The 12,811-nt window shown below is 35.9% G+C and overlaps 1 non-coding gene across 1 annotated transcript; it reads left to right on the top strand.

The window, feature by feature from the left end:
- Positions 1 to 735: 735 nt before the first annotated feature.
- TRNAG-UCC (transfer RNA glycine (anticodon UCC)) lies at positions 736 to 807 on the top strand. The gene has a single exon. It is a non-coding gene; the product is annotated as a tRNA-Gly (tRNA).
- The last annotated feature ends 12,004 nt before the right edge of the window (positions 808 to 12,811 follow it).

Genomic DNA, 12,811 nt, shown 5'->3' with positions numbered 1-12,811 from the left:
GAGGTGAATGCTCTACCCCTAAGCCACCGCAGCCCATTATTAATTTATTCACAAGATGTAGAATGTGGAGACCTGCCGAAGTTGGAAATATGAAATTCGGCTTATAAACTATTAAATAAAAATAAGAAAATACGTGTTTCAATGTTTTTGAAAATTCTGCTCCTAAGGGGGAAAAGAAACCACTTCTATTATATTGAAATTTTCCTTAATTATTCATGAAGAGCCAAACGTAGGAATTCGCTTAAGTTTTAAAGTTGAGTAATTCAGTATATAAACTATTATGTAAAAATATGGGAGCACATACTTCAGCATTTTCGAAAATTCCACTACTAAGAGGAAAAACGGGTCAATTCTGTAACACCAAAATTTCCTTCACTTTCAGCCCCAACCCTGTTTGAGTAAATTTCACCCCGGGACCAGACTACAGTTTGCTATGAACATTGTCAGCCAATGTGTATCTATTTGATACACGTGGTCCATCAAAAAGATACACATGGGGCTGAAAGTGTTAATGTGAGGATTTGCTTAAGTTGGTGTGAAATTCGGTTTATGAACTCCTAACTAAAAATAAGAAAGTGTGTTTCAGTACTTTTGAAAATTTCGCTCCTAAAGGGGGAAAAAATGTGATATTTCTATAATATTGAAATTTTCCTCCATTTATTCACAAAGTACCAGTTCATGGTTTGCTGAACAATTTAACAATTGCTTTCTCTTTGGAAAAGTTCAGAACGGAGAGCGATGGTGGTGTAATGGTTAGCATAGTTGCCTTCCAAGCAGTTGATCCGGGTTCGATTCCCGGCCATCGCAAGTTCATACTTTTAAAATCAGTTCTTCAACATTTTTAAAAACATTATCCTGCTACAGTGAAATAATAATAGGCGAATAGTTTGTTTTTAAGGCTGGAGGAAATAAAGGTAATAGTACAGGTAAGAGTTCTAAATATCGGTAATGTTGCACCGAAATACATCAACAACAGAACATATGAGGATTCGCATATGTTAGAAACATGAAATTCGGTATATAAACTCTTAAATACAAATAATGGGACCAGCTTTTCACATTTTTTTCGGAAAATTCCACTGCATAGAGGGAAAAAAGATAGTCATTACTATAATATCCTAGCTTCCATTTCTTTACTGAGAAAGTGCTCATGGTAAGGATTTGGTTATCTTAGAGATGTGAAAATCTGTAGACTATGTAAATTTCGAAGCAAAAGTAATTAAATATATATTTTAGTATCTGCGAAAATTCCGCTTCTGAAGGGGATAGGGAGAAATATTTTTATATTAAGATTTCTCATTTTCAGGAAAAAAATGCTTAATATAAGTACAGTATTCTGTTAGTTAGATGTGTGAAATTCAGGAAGGATTTAGGATTTAGATTTCTGGGCTTTCGTTATATAGATTTAAAAAAAAAAAAAAAAAAAAAAGTAGCACACATCTCAATTTTCGAAAATTCCACTCCTGAGAAAAGAAAAAGAAGGGAAGCAATAGGTACTATTATATGGAAGAGTGAGAATGATTCATTGAAAATTCAGGCCATATCTAGAAACGTGAAATTTGGACAGAAAACTCCTTTTGTTACAAAAACGATTTTTTTTAAAAAAAAAAAAGAAAAGAAAATTATATATGCTAAGGGAGGTAAAGCGGATTCAAATATTTTGTCCAGGCTAGGGTGCCACATACATCCTTTAAGAATGGGAGATGAAACTCTGCTTAAGAACTCCTCATTTACCCCCCCCCCCCAAAAAAAAGTGTCTCAGCATTTTTGAAAATTCTCGTTTTAACAAGAAAAGGGAATTTTCTATTTTTTTTTTTTTTTTTTAAGGTATTGAAAGCTATATTATATATTGTTTTTGATCACATCACAAGGAAATGGCTGAAAACTTTACAAGGAGATTTGGAACATACTTGATTTCTAATTCGAGCTAGGTTTCAATAACCACTTTAATTAAAGGGCGTAACCTCAAGGAATATGAGGTTCAACGTTAATGCGAAAAATAGAGTATCTCACAAGTCCCTCAAGTTACGAAGATAAAAAATCTGTACATAAATTCCTAATTACAAGTAAGCGGACCCGTGACCCAGCACTATCCATAATTCCCATTTTTAAGGAGAGGGGGAAAATGCAATTTCTATATTTTTCGCTACATTGGAATAGACGTTGTATGTTGTTTGTGATCGCATCAGGAAAATCGAAAAAAAAAAAAAATGAAATCTTTCAGTTTTACTTTCCACGTAATGCCGGCTAGGCTAAAGGAGACAGTGATAATGAAATAATGAATGAAATGACGAAATGAAGAAAGTGGGAGGAAACGGGAGAAACCCGAGAAAACCCACGCACACGGTGATCGTTCACCACAAAGTTCACTTGGTGCAAGCTGGGATCGAACCAGGGACCCCAAACACCAGAGGTGAACTCTCTACCACTGAGTCACCGCGGTCCACCAGGAAAATCGAATTACCCTTGAAAATGAATCTTGGAACTGTCTTGTAGTTCTGCCCCTTCAAGGTTCTTACCATGTCACTCACATGGATTAACAGGTTAAGAGGGTAGGGAGTTCAAAATGTATTGAAACAACAGAGCATCCTATGTCATTATTATTATTATTATTATTATTATTATTATTATTATTATTATTATTATTATTATTACTGAAGCTTCACTGAAATGCGTATTCTAAGGGGAAGAGAGATCCAAACATTTTCCTTGACCTATTCTCCCCGTCTGAAGCACGATCATTTCAGCTAGTACCCTAATAACATCGTGAAACTCTTATATCAGTGGAGAATCTTGCCCTTCCTCCTTTGAAAAAAATCTGAAATGAAAGCTGCTTTGTCGTTATGGAAAGTGTTGCCAACAATATAACGTGTGTATCAAAAGTCCGGGACCGTAGGTCAACTCCGTCATGAGTAAAGATACATAAAGAAGAAGAAGAACAGTTAATTTTGAGTTTAACATCCCTTTCAGCAGCGAGGATATATGAGACGGAGGAAAGTTGTTTGAAATAGTAGTTTACAATCTAAAATGATGGAATTTTTTTTCACATATACCAACCGTTTGGGCAGGAGCGTCATTTCAGATTTTGCTTGGGGGGGGGCAGACCCCTTGATATAAGTAAAAGCTAGCGTTTTTCACTGATTTACTACTATTCTATTGATAAAATCTATATACATCTCAAACTCAGGGGGACAAATGCCCCTCCCTGCCCCCTAAATGACGCCCCTGCGTTTGGGCCCCACATTGGTTAGGCGACCCATGTTGAACGAAAAAGCAATGCTGCTAGTTCAACAGGCGGTTTCTTTGACCCTCACCATAACAATAAATGCAGCATTATTGACGAACAGATACGTAGTGTACTAGCTTTTCTCAAATAACAATGTGCACGTTCCCTGTGTCATTTTTGCTTGTCATTACCTTCCGTTTCAACAGCGTGTGAACTGGAAACGTTGCTTTCTCATTTAACGTACGTAGGGTGCCAAAATTTTCAACAATCTTTTGTATATTTGCTCCTATGTTTCTATTCATTCGAAATCCGCTAGCCTATATCATGACCATAGTATTAGACACTAAAGTACTTTGGATGTGCACTGCCCCGCCAGCATTCCTTGCGTTATTACCGTCGTAGAGGACTCCAAAATTTGGCTGTCTGTGATATTGTAGCGTCCTTAGTTTGCAACACTGAATAACAAGTGTATATTGTAAGTTTTCATTTGACAAATAGATCTGAAATGTAGATTAACCTAACGTCGTGACATTAAAAAAATGTTTATGTTGGGTTGACAACACTGTTAATTTGGTTGCATTGCAAAGAATGTCAATGTCACTCTGTCAATATTTACACGATAGTAAATTTCAGTGTTTTTTTTTTTTTCTTATTAGTTTAGAAATTACAAGAGTGGATCATATATATGGTGGTAAGAAACTATTTGAAGAGACTATGGGAGCTAACTGCTGACACTGAAATAAGCAAAAAAAAACTCTGGAACTTTGGTCAGTGACGGATAGTTTCGGCGATATAAGGTGCCGAAAGCGTGGGAAAAATGAACTTCAGAGGGCTGTAATTTTAAACCAACGATACATGGAGAGTGCGGTTTAGAACATGACATTCGAATTTATACCTGCTCGATTGAAAAATGTATGCTTCAAACCTTCACAAGATGTGTGTGAGGGATTCCCCAAAGGAGCGTAGGGATCTCCTATAACCTGGCAAGTAATCTCTACATACCTTTGGAGAATCTCTCACACACATCTTGCGGAGGTTTGAAGCATACATTTTTAATCGATCAGGTATGACTTCGAGTGTCATGTTCTAAGCCACACGCTCTACGTTGCGTTGTTTTTTTAATTACAGCCCTCTGGAGTTCATTTTCCCCCCACGCTTTCGGCACCTTATATCGCCGAAACTATCCCTCACTGACCAAAGTTCCATAGGACTTTTTTGCTTGTTCAAATAGTTTCTTACCATCCTATATTATATATATATATATATTAGTCAACATTCATGAGATTTTCACCTAGAGACACCACATTTTGTACATGCGTACGAAGCCGCTTTGTCAATTTGCCACTCAGGGAGGATTTGGAATGTCAAAATGTATCTATGCAAGAAAATCAATGAAGCCGCAATTTCTCTGAGGTAGGCAACAATACCGTTTTTTTTTTTTTTCGGTTCAAGTTGTATACCTTTCAGCTCTTTGAATTAATTTGTATTAGCCTTATTCTTTCTGTACGAAAAACAGACATGTCAATTGGCCCGAGAATAGATAGGGAATGCCGAAGGTATTCCTCGTCATTATATAATTTATACATTTCTCTGTTTTCAAAGATTTTGCATAAACATTATTTTTCCCGTATGAAGAACGGGTATTTCTGCTAGTTTCAGTTAATATACCATTTTTTTTTTCTTTTAAAAGTTTCGCGATCTACCTGATACTCAGGGGCGATCGACTATTTGGCCAGCTCTGCTAGTTGTCACGGTATTTCTTGGGTGCTTTTTTGAGCGTAATGCTCGTGGTCCCGGCTCTGATCCCGGTGGGATATACTCGGATACAACCCAACTAGTGGTCTGGATTTTACTTCAAACATTCCTGTCACACAGTCCTTGCTATATTAGGCCAAAAATAAAGAAACACGATGAAAATTTTCTTTAAAGGATATGCCCTCTCTTCAGGCACGGATTTGTAAGTGCCCGATTTACCAGGATCATCAGAAGAAGCAGGGTGGACCCAATATCCAACTTCCGTAGAGAACGTAGACGTAGAAGTACAGAAAAGTGCAACCTAAATATTCAGTAATTCTACTATTTGTTACTAAACTTTTTTAAAAATTAGTTTAGTTGGATATTTGCGAGCAAATATAAATAAAATCACGAAGAACTTTGCAAGCTTAACGAGAAAGACAAGTTGCCGTTCTTTATTTCGTCATATACAATTTTTCTCGGGAGCAGAATGAATGCAACATATAATATCATGTGGAAGCACCAGGTGGCAGCAGTAGTCACACTCGTTATTAGGTTCCACTGATTCTTCTCCCTCTTGTGTCAATCTTTGAAAAACACTTGAGGAAGAGCTTGCGTAAAACTGGAACAGCGACAAAGGTATAAATAGGAGACAAGCTTAATGTTACTCGTATGAAACTAAATAATTGTAGAAAATACTGCTTAACTATCTTTGTTATCCACCGAACCTCTCCTCAAATATCGGTAACTTCAGAGTCATTCCTACTGCTCCCCTTTACCGTCATCAATAAATCGTTGCTACAACACAATCTAAGATTGGAATAACTTCCAAAGCAAAAATATGTTAATATCAATGAATGTCACACTTTCATTTTCTTTCATATCTTTTGTTCCATCTTTTGAGGCTTTAATGAGGAGAGCAGTCCACGGAAAGAACCAAGAATAACACTCAGACTTCGCGTAGCCAGGAGAATAGGCTGGATTTAGGAGGTGTTTTGTCGCACAGTGAATCAAATTGAAACAATACGGAAATTGATAGAGAGTCCAATCAAGTATGAATTACCCATGTGTACTGTGTTCTTTCACTATGAGAAAATAAGGGAGAGTTCGATTCGGTGAAGACCTCGGCATTATCAACGGTGTTAAATCAACTCCTGTCGAAGATTATCATCTGAAAACTGTATAAACAAGCCAACGAAAATATCAAACTGTTCGGCTATAGAATATAAGAATAGAGAAGGGTACGACAGGGTAACAATATATATATCAAGCTCCCTCCCAATTAATTTCATTTTATCTCTAATCATATTATCACTATATAACAAACGTTGTGCGTTGTAGCATTTCACATTTAAAATTGAATTTTGTGTTATCAAATACTTTTTTCTTTTCTTTCTTTTTTAATGTAATAATGAAAATATTCATGGGAGTATATTTTCGGGAAGATCACACCGATCACTTTTTAGATCCGGGAAGAGAAGCTCGAACTTCAGTGATCTTTCATACGTAAATCCGTAATTCAAAGATGTTCTTTAATAATATACTATAGTAAAATACACTTACCATACGAAGTAGGGCAAATAAGAAACAACAGCGAAGAAATATGTAACAGCTTACCTAGAAAAGAAAAAATCAAAATTTCATTTGTTAAAAAAAACTGAAATACTCGAAAAGAAATACGAATACAATATCCCGGTACATCAATTATTTATTGACTTTTAGAAAGGATTACGACTTGATTAGGATGGAAACACTGTACAACGTTCTTACAGAATTTGGAATACCAAGAAAGCTATCTGGTTAATTAAGATATGTTTAAATGAATCTCCAAGTAAAGTATGAGTAGGAAAATTCTTGTCCATGAGCTTCCACGTCGAGAATGGCCTGAAACAAGGAGATGCGTGGTTGCCATTATTATTCAACTTTGTTCTGGAATACGCTATAAGGAAAATCAAAAGATAGCAACCAGGGCCTAGAGCCAGGTATTCACCAGGTTATGACGTATGCTGATTATGTAAATCTGATAGGGAATGATAGGAGAACAATAGAAAGAAAGCAGAAGCCTTATCAAACGGTTGCAGCGACACAGGTTTAGAAGTAAATGGAAAGGAAACTAAATACATGGAAATTCGCCGGGATCGTAATACCGCAAAATTAAGGATGTATGAAAATATCAAATAATACTTTCAACAAAATGGATGCTTTCAAATATCTAGGATCAATATTAACAGGCCAAAATCATATTCACGAAGAAACTAAATGTCGACTGAAAGCAGGGAATTAGTGTTAATATCCAGTTCAAAATCTTTTGTCGTCGCGAATTCTGTCGAGGAATTTGAAACTTAAAATACGAGGCGTGTTCTTTAAGTGAGGTCCGTTTTGTTGTAGACACTAGTAGTTCGCGTGCATACCGCAACGAGCGTGTGCGTCGTATACCGGCATAGCTCGGGAACAACTGTGCTCAGTTTCAGCTCTGTAGCTGACCTGTACGGTTTTCTTCTGTGCTTTCACAATGTTTAAGACTATCAAGTCGCCCGCCGCCTGTGAGGTTCGCTCAGTGATACGGTTTTTGTCAGCAAGAAACCTGTCTGCTGCAGAAATTCAACCAAAGATTTGCGAAGTGTACGGTGTTACTGTTATGAGTGCAAGCAAAGTGCGTAAGTGGGTACGAGAATTCCAAAATGGCCGTGACTGCGTCTATGATGAGGATCGCTCCGGTCGCCCTTCTTCGATTACAGACGATTTGGTGGCTTCAGTTTAAGCGAGGGTTCGTGAGAACAGGCGCTTCACAATAACAAGTCTCTCAATCGAATTTCCTGACCTGTCAAGATCAGTGCTTTACAAAATTGTTTCTGAACACCTAAAGTTTAGAAAAATTGTGCTCCCGTTGGGTCCCGAAACTCCTAACAGAGGACCACAAAAAACAAAGATTTGAGTGTGCGATGAAGTTCTTGACTCGTTATCACGAAGTAGGTGACGGCTTCTTGAGTCAGATCGTAACTGGAGACGAAACATGAGTTTCGCACATGAGTTCGCGAAATAACCTTTCTTGTGTACTTATGTTCAAACGGACCTTACTTAAAAAAACACGCCTCGTATATAAAACGATAATTATGCCTGTTGTTCTGTATGGTTGAGAAACTTGGTCGCTTACTCAGAGGGAAAAACGCACACTTAAGTATTTGAGAATAAAATCCTGAGATGAATATTTGGACCCAAGAGGGACGGGTATGGAGAATGGCGGAAACTTCATAACGAAGAACTGCATAGCTTATACCGCTTACCAAACATTGTTAGAGTCATCAAGTTTCTAGGATGCTCAAGTAGGCAGGCCATGTAAACAGAATGAAAGAAAGTAGGAATGCTTTGAAAGTTTTAACTGGAAATCCAATCGGGAAACGTCCATTAGGTAGACCTAGACGCAGATGGGAGGAAAATATTAAGGTGGATCTCGCAGAAATAGGAATACTAGTTGGCTGAAACTGGGCTCTTAGAAACTGGATGTAGTTGGCTAAGCACAGAAGTCAGTGGAGAGCTTTTGTGAAAGTACCATTGAAGCTCCAGGTTCAATAGGCCAGTGTTTCTCAACCTTTTTTGACTGACAACACGCTTAACTGAACGTTAGAACATCGCGACACATTTATTTGATATTTTTGTTATAAACAATAGACTCTAATATTAATAATAACGTCTATTATAATAGTGAAATCTATAATTTTTTATAATGACTATATAGCACTGAGCATTATTGGTATCGCTGGAGGTGTTGACTGGTACAATCTGTCTCAATTTTAACTAATTATTATTAAATTCTTCATGATTTTTAAATTCTTCATGATTTTTAAATTCTAAAATTTCGCACCTTAGGGGACTGTGTGACACCCAACACATCGGTTGAGAACCACTACCATACGATATAGAGTTAATTAGTTATGACGAACGAACGCAAGAATGCGAAAGTAAGTAATGAGGTACTGATGTGTTTATAGGTTTTATAATAATTTACATGCAAATTATTCACTGTTGTTTTGGAAGGTATATATATTTTTATCCTAAGATTTAATAATTTTCTGTAGGGATAAATCTCGAAGCCTTGGAGGGTAATTCCCGGGCCACTCTGAAGAAACACTCCTGATGGAGGCAGAAGAGGGGAAATGGTAAGACCCAGTTCACACAGCGAAGTATATCAAATGATCAGCATCTCATATTTTCGCTTGATGAATTTAGTGTTCTGTTCTCCCTGTAGTTCAACAAAAATTCTTTAATAATCATTAAATATATATATATATATATATATATATATATATATATATATATATATATATATATATATATATATATATATATATATATATATATATATATATATATATATATATATATATATATATATATATATATATATATATGTACTCTGCTATTATTGGCCTGTCACTTTCCGCAAACTAACCTCGTCATCTTCACGATCAACTACAGTCTCTTTAGCTCCTCCCTCTTCTTCTTTCCATCTAACAGTATTTCATCCATTTGGACTCAGTCATTCTCTTGATTCTTTTATACACTCACATTTTGAAAACCTCTACGCTTTTTAAGTCCCTTATGCTTAATGTCTGCGTTTCTGCCCCTTAGACTAGAAGGTTAGTCAGGTTAAGCATCCTGTTCTGTAGCGGGATCTGATCAACATGAGCTCCAGTCGGGAACTGAACCAGGATTTCGAACGCCACTCGAGTACGAGGGAAGGATGACATATTCGTTATTTATTAACAGATTCCAATTAATTATATGATTATTCTATTATTGTATATATAGAAATTTTGCAGAAGAGTCTACAGTTGAAAGCACTATCCTAACAATTGACTACCCAGACTTAAAATAATTCCTAGAAAACTTCTGGAAATAAAATCAGCCATTGGGTGCAAATGCGAGACCTCCAAATTGCGAAGCGAAAACATCTTCGTTCATTCATGTCAGAGTTCACAGGCGCCAAGCTATTCTCTCTGGTCCAATACTATTGGTTTTTGATGGTTTTGCAGGATTCATTGAGTTGACAAAATTCTATGGGGTATGTAAAATCGTATGTTACATTTGTAAATCCTGTAGTTTTTGGACTTAACGTACAGCAAACGTATAACTGAAAGCGCATCTTTTATAATATTTTCTGTATAAGTGTTCCATCTGTACGTACTTTCCGTATGAAACAATATAGGCGGACAGGATCTCACATACAAATGGACGTATATAACATATAGCTGACGAAGGTAACATACATATATGTATGTAATATAAGAAAGACTGTTAGATATCAGACATCCTGCAACGGCATGGTGTAACACCTAAGGGCAGTGCCTATGTAGCATACAGATAACGTATGATCTGTACTGATTTCTGTAGTAAGCAATCAGGATTCCATATATTTGTACAATATACCGTTGTCCGTAGAACGAATTTTTCTCAGTGTAGTACAGAAATTTCACACAGGGAACTAACAACAGAAGCTATACACTATTCTTTTTACGTAGAAGCAAGTCGGCTAGTAGTATTACATGTTTGAAGAAACCATCCCGTTATTCGATTTGGCAAAACTGAGGGAAAACATCTGAAAATCTCACTCCAGATGTCCGACTATGGGATGCGAAGCCGAAACTTAAAGATTGCGAAGCAAAGACAATGACATTTTTTTTATCCTTCATTCGAAAAATCAGTATTATATAAAACAAGGGAAAATTTAGAGTGACCTATGACCCTGGCTGCGATATATATACATATTCTTTCAAACAGTGATAATAAGAGAACTAACTTTCTATAGTAAAAGTAGGCTAATGAAAAGGTTCTTAAAAGCAAACAAAAAACTCTTGAGTTGGTTTTCCTTCATTGTTTTTAGTGACTGACAAGGACGAGACTTGTTTTCGAGGAAGCGTTACAGCCTTCCAACACGCTATACTCTCAATCAATTATATACTAACTGACCAAAGAGACCAGGAAATCAGTTCCAATAAGAAAATATACAAACGACGAAGAAATGTATAAGCAGAAAGGTAAATATTTATGAACACAAATGTGTATGTAAAAAGCAGTACTATTAGAAGTGAAGCAACTCCGAAGAGAAGGTGTAGTCAAGCTCTCCGGATGTTATGAAACATACCAATCCCCAATGTAACGAGAAGTTAAATTGTACTCTCTTTCTGATTACAAAGACCGCCGGCACCGGAAAACAAAATCGGATATCAACAGGAATGACTTCGTGGGCTTTATGAAGTATCGGATACAAATAAAACATATCAAGAATTCCCCATACATATGATACATATTTAAGAAATTTGGCAAATGGATGGACTGAAAATATACAATTAAAAAAAAAAAAACAGCGAAAGAAATGGACCATAAAAGAGGTTCTTGAAATTGTTTGATACTGGTAAGAAAAGGACTTTTCAGGAAATCTCTAAAAGATTTATGTGAAGATTAAATTCAGTGAATTTCTCTCAGCATGCCTTTTTTTTTTTTTTTTTTTTTTTTAAGTAAACCAGATATCTGCAAAATTTTATTACATGCACTATACATAATAATTGCTGTCGAGACATTTCGTATAGTGTATAAATTTGCAAGGCCAAAAATTATCATGTAATAAATGTACTATCAAATTTTTGGTCTATCAGAAAACGTTCGGAAACAGTTATTTGTTTAAAACAGGATTTTGTACAAGCTGTCTGGCTTTCTTTTCTATTTTATTTTTTTGTAAATACTGTTTGTTACCTTTAAGTTATTTAATACAATTCAAAAAAGTGGAGGTGAACTTAGAGAAAATCCTTACGGGAAATTCACTTACTATGAGATCACATTTTCTGACGGATCTTTCAGGAATTCTACAAAATCCTGGAATCTTCTAAGCTGTTCCGAGTAATTGCCAGATCTCCTTATATGATCATTCTTTCACGATATTATATGTGTGTGTGTGTGTGTGTAATCTGCAAATTTTCATTTTTTCTCAAATATTTCCAAATTCACTATAAATTCAATGTATCCTCTATGCTAGAGTATGTCAGAAAAATTTGGTGAACTTGTATTAATACTGTATGTACCCGATACATCATAAATTTGAGAGACATTTCTGTTGCCGCCCTATTTTCTTGTTTTTAGGGCCACCACTCGTTGTAGGCAAACGGGAAGCACAGCTTAAGTTCTCTTATGTTTGTGGATTAAGACTGACATAATAAGGTCATTTCCCTCCCGTTACCACGGTAATCGCCATGTCTTTTTTTTTTTTAATACAAACATTTGAAGCAAAAACTGTTTTGACTATAAACAAAAACAAAGATGCAACATTATTTAGACGTAGTATATTTTTCTAGTTCCTTGTTTCAGTTTCATGGGTTGGAAATCTAAAAACTTAAAAATTTCATTTTCACTAATGTTTGCTGTTGCGAAACATTATTGGCATGGGCTAGTAATTCGTACACCTGCAAGTTCCTTTGAATCATGAGAGATTAAATCAACTCCATAGGGTCTGTTTCAATACATACCCAAAAGTATCTTTTCAATAATTATGGAAGCACCCATAGCTATTTTAAGGGAAAATTAAATTCCAAGAGTGTCTAATCACGTAATTCTCCAGCTCAGCAAATACAGTATCTCATTCCTTGTAATTTAATCGCGGAAGATCTCTAAAGTACGTAGCAGGAAAACAACGCCTACATCACGAAGTAGTCCTCTTGGACAATAATTTTCATTGCATAATATTCAAATTAGGATTTTTTTCAAGTTTTCTAATTTAATTACCCGTAAATAAATAATGAAAATATATTTTGTATCCCCCCCATACGCAAAATGCCACCACAGCACTATAACGAATTAAAT

Source organism: Thermobia domestica, chromosome 8 (genome assembly GCF_964235325.1).
Source record: "Thermobia domestica chromosome 8, izTheDome1.hap1.1, whole genome shotgun sequence".
NCBI lineage: Eukaryota > Metazoa > Arthropoda > Insecta > Zygentoma > Lepismatidae > Thermobia > Thermobia domestica.
The sequence above is the reverse complement of the archived record's forward strand: the minus strand, read 5'-3'. Positions and strand labels throughout refer to the sequence as shown.